The following is an 8000-nucleotide window of genomic DNA, read 5'->3' as shown; positions in this document are numbered from 1 at the left end:
CAACACTCATGATAACCTTGCAAATATCTTCACGAAGCCCTTAGATGAAGCAATATTTCGCGAGTTAAGGCATGAGCTAAATATCATTGATTCGAGCAATGTTGCTTGAACCCTTGCACACCCCACCATACTCAACGTGTTGTCCTGTTTAGATGTAGGCATGGACATAGGGGGAGTGATGTTCTCTCAATGAACTCTCCCTCCCCCCATTATGCATAAATCGATCAAGTCTTTCACATTAGCCATGTTCGATGGTACTTGTGCTTCAAAGACGAGTTTTGGTCATGGACCCAAGGATAATTCTTCGTGGTGCCATACCAATTGACTCAAACATAGGTGGCTACGGCCACCGCCCTCTCTTTGGAGAGGTGGTGTCTCGTGGTTGTTTCGTTTGTCGTGTGCCTTTCTGGCTTTTTGTGTTGCGTGGTCTTGTGGTGTCGTGTTGGCTCGGAGTTTTTGTGCAAAGACCCAGTTTTTCGTGTGCTCGAAACGTGCATCTTCTTGAGCTCACGGTACTACCGCGGCTGGCCGCGGTACTACCGATTTGGGAGGCACGGTACTACCGCACCACAGCACGGTACTACCGCTCAGGTGCGGTACTTCCGAAGTACCACACCGGGCGGTACTACCGCGTTGGGGCACGGTACTACCGCGCCGTCGAGGGAGCGTGGGGGTTATGACTCGGGCAGGGGAGTTCCAACTGCCCATACCCATTCATTTGTCTCTCTCCCCATGTCTCTCTCTCTCTCGCTCAAGAATGGCGCCGGAGGCCCTCGCCGGATCTCCTTCTCCGGCCACTCTCCTCGGATTCCGACCAATGGGATCGTTCCCCACCACTTCCTCTTGCCATGGACCAAGGTTTTTCCCCAAATCCCTCTTTTTCTTGGCTGTTCTTTTGCTTCTAGGTTTTTGGGGAGAAACTTGTTATTCTTGAGATTTTAGGCCAAATCTATGCAAGAGTAGGATGTAGGAGAGTCGTGATGCGTAGGAATCATACTTGATATGCTGTCTTGTGGTAGCTTTGTCCAACCGTAGTACCGCCGTGGTTTCGCGGGTTTTTCTCAGATTTGAACTTGTTCAGATCTGACACGATGCGGCACTACCGTGTCTGTTGTGCGGTACTACCGCCCGTCAGGTGCGGTACTACCGTGCTAGCTTGTGCGGTACTACCGCTCAGCAGACGCGGTACTACCGCGCTAGCCGAGGCGCTAAGGTCGTACTACCGCTCCTAGACCCGGTACTACCATGACCTTGCACGGTACTACCGCGTCTAAGAGCAGTACTACTATCTTAGCTTCGCAGCACTTGGCAGTACTACGATAGGGATCAAATCTCTCTCTAGGCATTTATCATGTGTGCTTTCTGCTTGTTTCTCTTTCTTTGTTGTGGTCTTTGCGTTAATCCCTCTTGGCTGTTGTGGGTGTTTTGCGTTTTTGTGTCTCAGGTGGTGGCTCTCGCCGTTCCAATCCCAGTCGTGACACTGGCTCCAAGCGTCTGCGCAACCCCCAAGATGAAGCCCAGAGGGCTCCAATGCCCCCAAGCGCAATGTCAAGACCACTGCCAGCAAGCAAGAGGAACCTGCTAAGGGCATGGACGAGATTTCTGTCTCTGAGTATGTCGAACGCCGGAGAATCAATCCCTATGTGACTCCTTGGGCTGTGCTCAGAGGCACCAAGATGTTCTGGAACAAGCAACAGGTTCTCACCTATCTGGATGTGATCAAGAGCAAGCAGAATACCTTCGTGGATGTCAAGTGGATAGACATGCATCACATGCGGAAGGAAAAGTTTCGTGACTATTTTGGAGAGGCTCTGGACTTGGTGGAGCAGTTTGCTATTGAGCCGGTGATCTCTTTTCACCATGACTATGACCCTGAGCTCATCTGTCAGTTCTTTGCCTCAGTGTACTTTCATCCCGAGGAGGAGCGGAGGATGACCTGGATGACCAACGGCCGTCAGCTATCTGCTACATGGAAAGAGTTCATGGATCTGCTGCACATTCCTGATGACGGGCTTCACACCCCCGTTGGTGTTCGCCCCCATGCCAACTCTGAGTCTGCCAACAAGAACCTGCTTCAGTCTTTCCTTTTTGAGAAGGTGCTCCCCAATGGCGAGTCAACTTGGGTGTTAAACTCCTTTCTGGATATCATGCATCGCATCTTCCGCAACACTCTGTTCCCACGCATTGGTGACAAGGACAAGGTCCATGCATATCTATTGGACATGTTGCACCTGTGTGCTGAGGACGTTCTTCTCAGACTCAGCCACTTGATGTCTCACACATCATGTGGTGTGAGCTTCGGTTTGTGATGTTCACTCGCAAGGTACCTATCTATGGACCGTACCTGTTTCGGCTGCTCTCCACCACTTGGGAGAAGATGTACCCTGGTGATGAGTTCCTTACTCCAGACTGGATTCGCCATGAGTCCATCAGCCTCCGCGTCAAGCCCAACTGGGCTAACACCACTACCCGTGCTAAGGCCTCTTCTGCTAGGAGGGCTGCTGGTGAGGAGGTGGCTGCTGCTGAGAATGTTGCTGAGGACCGTGCTGCTAGGTCCACCACTTCTTCCTCTGAGCCGTCATGGGCCAAGAAGCTAAAGGACAATATGAAGACTCTCTTCTGCATGCAGGAAAAGGGACAGTACAGGGCTCACGTGGCAGACAAGGAGAGTCGCCGCCGTGACAAGAAGGTTATGAGGCTCTTTGGAGAGGATGTGTCTGGCGGGTCTGAGGACGTCATCACACCTGAGGCTGCCTGGATGTCAAAGCAAGGAGTGGACCAGTTCAAAGGATGACTTCGAGGAGACTATCCCCGCCATTGAGTCTGACGAGGAGCACGAGGAGCAGTAGGACGACTTCTCTGCCTGAGCCACCCCGTGTGTGTAGGTGTCCTCTCTGCCTTTTTGGCGTCTCGATGCCAAAGGGGAGAGAGTGTAGGGATTTGCGTTGTGTCGTGCTTGGTGCGTCTATTTGCTTTGTCTTTTGTACCTCGTTTGTGCTTTTTTGCTCTTGTTTGGTTTGTGCTTTCGAGACCTTTCCTCATATGGTGTAAGACATATGCACTTTATCTATCGTAGTTAACTTATGTGTGTGCTATCTTGTCTAGTGATAGATATGCCTTGTCTCTATAATATAGGGGGAGCTTTGATCCTAGTATTCGTGTGCCGTGCAGTCCAAAGCACTCATCTAGGTGGCACATATCTAGGGGGAGCCCGTCTATATTCTAGAGAGGAGGGGTTTGCATTTACTTAATTTTATTTTCCTTGTGCAAATCCCGTATTGTCATCAATCCACCAAAAAGGGGGAGATTGTAAGGGCATATTTATCCCTAAGTGTTTTGGGGACTGATGGCAATGCATTTGCGGACTAATCGTGTGCCTTGAGTATTTCAGACACTTCATTGCTAGGCACAAGACGATTGGGTGCCCCTCGAAGACTGACGAAGACGGCGTCTTTTGTACGTTTCTTTTTGGTGGATTTGAGTCATAGGAAAGCCGTACTATTAAGAGGGGGTCCGCGTTGGAAAGGTTTGGGTGGAATCATCACGTACACGTCTCCTTCTTGTCCCCTCCTTTTTTCCTTGGAGCTTCCTCCGTTTTCTTGCCTCCCTTGTCTGGCTGCTGTGGTTGGTCGCGGTAGTACTGCTCCCAGGAAAACGGCAGTACCGTAGGCATCCGCGATAGTACCGCGCGGTGGCGCGGTAGTACCGCAGGTGCCCACGGTAGTACCGCTCCCCTGGAGCTGCACTACCGCTGCCCACCAGGCTAGTGCCGCCCCTTTGCGGTAGTAGGGGCGGATGTAATTTTTTACATCTGCACCTACCGCGGTAGTACCGTTTTCGCCGAGCGGTAGTACCGCGCTATGCAGTCAGGCAGTAGTACCGCCCCTCAGCGGTACTACTGTGTCGGGTTTTTGCTACTTCCGTTTCTTTGCGGAAGTAGGCACGGAAGTTCCCTTCCCCCTGGCTGGGGTTTTTGCCTTGCGGTAGTACCGCATGGGGGGCGCGGTAGTATCGCGCGTGCGGAAGTACCGCCCCCAGCTCTGGCGCGTCTGTTTATCTTTATTGTCGCTGGAGTTGCGGCAGTACCGTGGGTCGGTACAGTAGTACCGCACAGCCGTGCGGTAGTACCGCTTGGTTGCAAGCAGTAGTACCGCGCGGCCTTGCGGTAGTACCGCTGGCCAGGCGCGGTAGTACCGCTGGCCGCGGGCTGGTTGGTGGGTAACGGTTGGATCCTTTTCCCACACTATATAAGGGGTCCCCTTCTTCCCCGTTGACTCACGTCTTCCACCCTAAGCTCCATTATTGCTCTAAGCTCCATTTTCGCCTGATCTCACTCCCTAGCTGACCAAACTTGTTGATTTGCTCGGGAGTGGTTGAGAAGGCCTCGATCTACACTTCCACCAAGAGATATTTGATTCCCCCCACTAATCCCTTGCGGATCTTATTACTCTTGGGTGTTTGAGCATCCTAGACGGTTGAGGTCACTGCGAAGCCATAGTCCATTGTGGTGAAGCTTTGTGGTGTCGTTGGGAGCCTCCAATTGAGTTGTGGAGATTGCCCCAACCTAGTTTGTAAAGGTTCGGTCGCCGCCTCCAAGGGCACCAATAGTGGAATCACGGCATCTCGCATTGTGTGAGGGCGTGAGGAGAATACGGTGGCCCTAGTGGCTTCTTTGGGAGCATTGTGCCTCCACGCCGCTCCAACAAAGACGTACTTCCTCTCAAAGGGAAGAAACTTCGGGAACACATCCTCGTCTCCATCGTCTCCACTCTTGGTTATCTCGTGCCTTTACTTGTGCAAGCTTATTTGTTTCATATATCTTGCTTGCTTGTGTTCCTATCCTTGTTGCATCATATAGGTTGCTCACCTAGTTGCATATCTAGATAACCTACTTTGATGCAAAGTTTAAATTGTTAAAGAAAAGCTAAAAATTGTTAGTTGCCTATTCACCCCCCCTCTAGTCAACCATATCGATCCTTTCAATTGGTATCAGAGCCTCGTCTCTTTATTAAGGACTTCACCGTCCAAAGAGTATGGTTGATACCGTAGACGGTGTGGAGGAACACTCCGGTGTGAATCCGACCTCGTCTACGGGCGATGGGGGAACCTCGGTCTCTCGTGAGGAGTTCAATGTGGCCTTGGAGACATTGAAAACCTCCATGACGACCGAAGTTGAAAGCATGTTTACTAAATTTCTTGAGGGGCTTAAACTATCCACCGCACCGTTGAAAGTGGGTGACCCCACCGACAAGGTGACGGATGCTATCCCCGACAAGGGGGAAGCTAGTAGTGAAAAGGCTCCTTCTTCTAGTGGTAAAAATGGTACCGGCATCTTTGCTCATGTGGAACCACCACTTGTTTATGGTGGACCGGTTCCTTCCACTCATTTGAATCATGCCGGTCCTCCCCCTAAGATTGTGAAAAATGAGGACTTTGATTCTTGGGTTTACCGCTTTAAACGTCATTTAAATCATGTGAACACTAACCTTTGGAGAATCATTGAAGAAGGTTTCTATCCGCATGATCCAAAGCAACTTCACTCCTCGAGAAGCCGCGTACAATCAATTCAATGAGAATGCTCTCTTCATCATTCAAGATGCAATTCCACTCGAAGACCTACCTCATCTTCGCCCCTTCGCCTTGGCCAAAGATGCATGGCATTGTGTTGTCTCTCTCTACCGGGGAAGCGCAAGCATTCAACGCTCCAACTATGAAGTGGTGCAAGATGAGGCCGATGAGTTTGCAATGAAAGAAGATGAAGAACCTCGTGAGCTTTATCGGAGAGTAACCAAACTCGCGGTCTCACTACGAGATCACGAGAGCAAGGACACGGATGACAATTGGATCAAGCGCAAATTCCTCAAGGCAATGGTGCCCTATCACAAGGCCATGTCCTCCGTCATTCGTCAAAGACCGGACTTCCACACTTTGACCTCAAGCGAAGTGTTGGATGAGTTTGTGGCCATGAACATTTTGGACAAGACCGCTGACAATGCGGTGCTTCATTCTCAAAGGGCAAAGAAGCCAGACCTTGCATTGAAGGCCAAGCTCACCGTTGAAGAAGAAGAAGTGGAAGAAGAGGAGAGCAACCCCGAAGATACGAAGTACGCGTATCATGAACACATGGTACTTGCTTCAAGGCAATTTTGGAGCAAGAAAAACTCGAGGCCAAACTTTAGCAAAAACAACTCAAGTGGCACGAAGAGCAAGCAACGTGTAAGGACTTGCTACAATTGTGGCAATGTGAGTCATTTTGTTGCGGAGTGCCCATATGAGAAGAGGGAAGACAATGGTGGCAAGCTCATCCGAAAGGACAAGGCCAAGTCGTTCCCCAACAAGAGCATCTTCACCAAGAAGACTCCTCCCAAGGCATTGGTGGTACAAGAAGAGTACAATGAGGATGATGACGATGATGAAAGTGATGAGTCGGTTGCCATGGCCTCCGTTGCCATTGCGACGACTCCACGGGTGTCTCTCTTCGACTCACCCAATGAGAGCATCACCGCCAAATGCCTCATGGCTAAAGCCACCAACAAGGTAACCTCCAACATCAAAACTACCACCATTAATCATCCTTCTCTGACGGATAGCATTAATGAACTTGAGGAAGCTAATGTGGAGGCTAATGAGTTTGAGGCCTTTATGGGCAAACTCAAGGGAAATCCAAGAAGCACTTTGTTGCTCTCTTGGAACAACTTGGTGAAGCCAATGACATGATCGAGGCTCACGAAAACACCATCACTAAGATGGAAGGGCATAGTCGTGACTATGCCGATGAGATTTCGGATCTTTCCAATGCTCTTGAGGAAGAGCGTGGTCTTCGTTTGGCTCTTGAGGAGTCACACAACATTGATCATGCTAAGTTAAAGAAAGATTATGATCATGTCCTCATTGTTTCTCATGTGCTAAACTCCGAGAAGGCCGAACTTGAGGTTGATTTTGCTAGACTCAAAGAGGAGTTTGATCTACTTGACAAGGCTCACAAGGTATTGAAGGGTGCTCATGCTAGCCTCAAAGAGTCTCATGATCAACTTCAAGTAAAGCTAACCAAGGAAAAATCCACTTTCCCTCGTATGATGTTAATTCATAATGCAAATGCTAATAACCCGTGTTGTGAGCATGTGCATCTCGTTGAGGAGAACGCTAAGCTAAAGGGGCAACTTGAGAGAGGTCTTGCGACTTGCATACAAGGCAAGAAGAACCTCAACGATCTCTTGATCAACCAAAAGGGAGTTGTGGACAAGGAAGGGGTTGGGTACGTGCCCGACTCCAAGAACAAGAAGAAGAATGACAAGACCAAACGACCTCCTCCTCTCATGCAAACCTTTGTGAAGGAGGGAGAGAGTGCCTCCGAGGAGAAGAAGAAGAACAATGCAAAGGGTGGCAATGGCAAGAAGGGCAATGCCACCCCTCCCAACAAAGCCGACGATTTTAATCCTTCTTATGTGTTATGCCGTGCTAGTGATGGGCATGTTTATGCCAAATTTGTTGGTTCTCTTCATGAATACATTGAATGGTCTATTTGGGTTCCAAAGACCCTTGTTACTAACATCAAAGGACCCATTACAAAATGGGTACCTAAAACCAAGCATTGGTCTCTTGTAGGTGTTTGCTTCCGGTGAGGGATCATGGTTGCTCGATAGCGGAGCTACAAATCATATGACCGGAAGCAAGGACTTGGTGGTGGACGTGCACAAGGTTCCATCTATGCCCACCAATGTCGAGTGGGGTGACGCCTCATCTTCTAAGGTATTGGGACTTGGCAAGGTGGTCATCTCTCATGATCTCACGATCGAGAAGGTCATGCTTGTTGAGTCCCTTGCATACAATTTCCTTTCCATTCGTCAACTTGCAATCATGGGCTTTGCCACTTTCTTTGATATCAGATACCGTGGCCCTCTTGTGGAGCAAGACTCTTAAAGTAGCCTTTGTTGGGCATGTCGAGAACGGTCTATATGTGATTAACTTTTCGGAGCGACCCACTAAGACCGCGACGTGCC

Source organism: Triticum dicoccoides, chromosome 4A (assembly GCF_002162155.2).
Source record: "Triticum dicoccoides isolate Atlit2015 ecotype Zavitan chromosome 4A, WEW_v2.0, whole genome shotgun sequence".
In the NCBI taxonomy this organism is placed as follows: Eukaryota; Viridiplantae; Streptophyta; class Magnoliopsida; order Poales; family Poaceae; genus Triticum; species Triticum dicoccoides.
The sequence above is the reverse complement of the archived record's forward strand: the minus strand, read 5'-3'. Positions refer to the sequence as shown.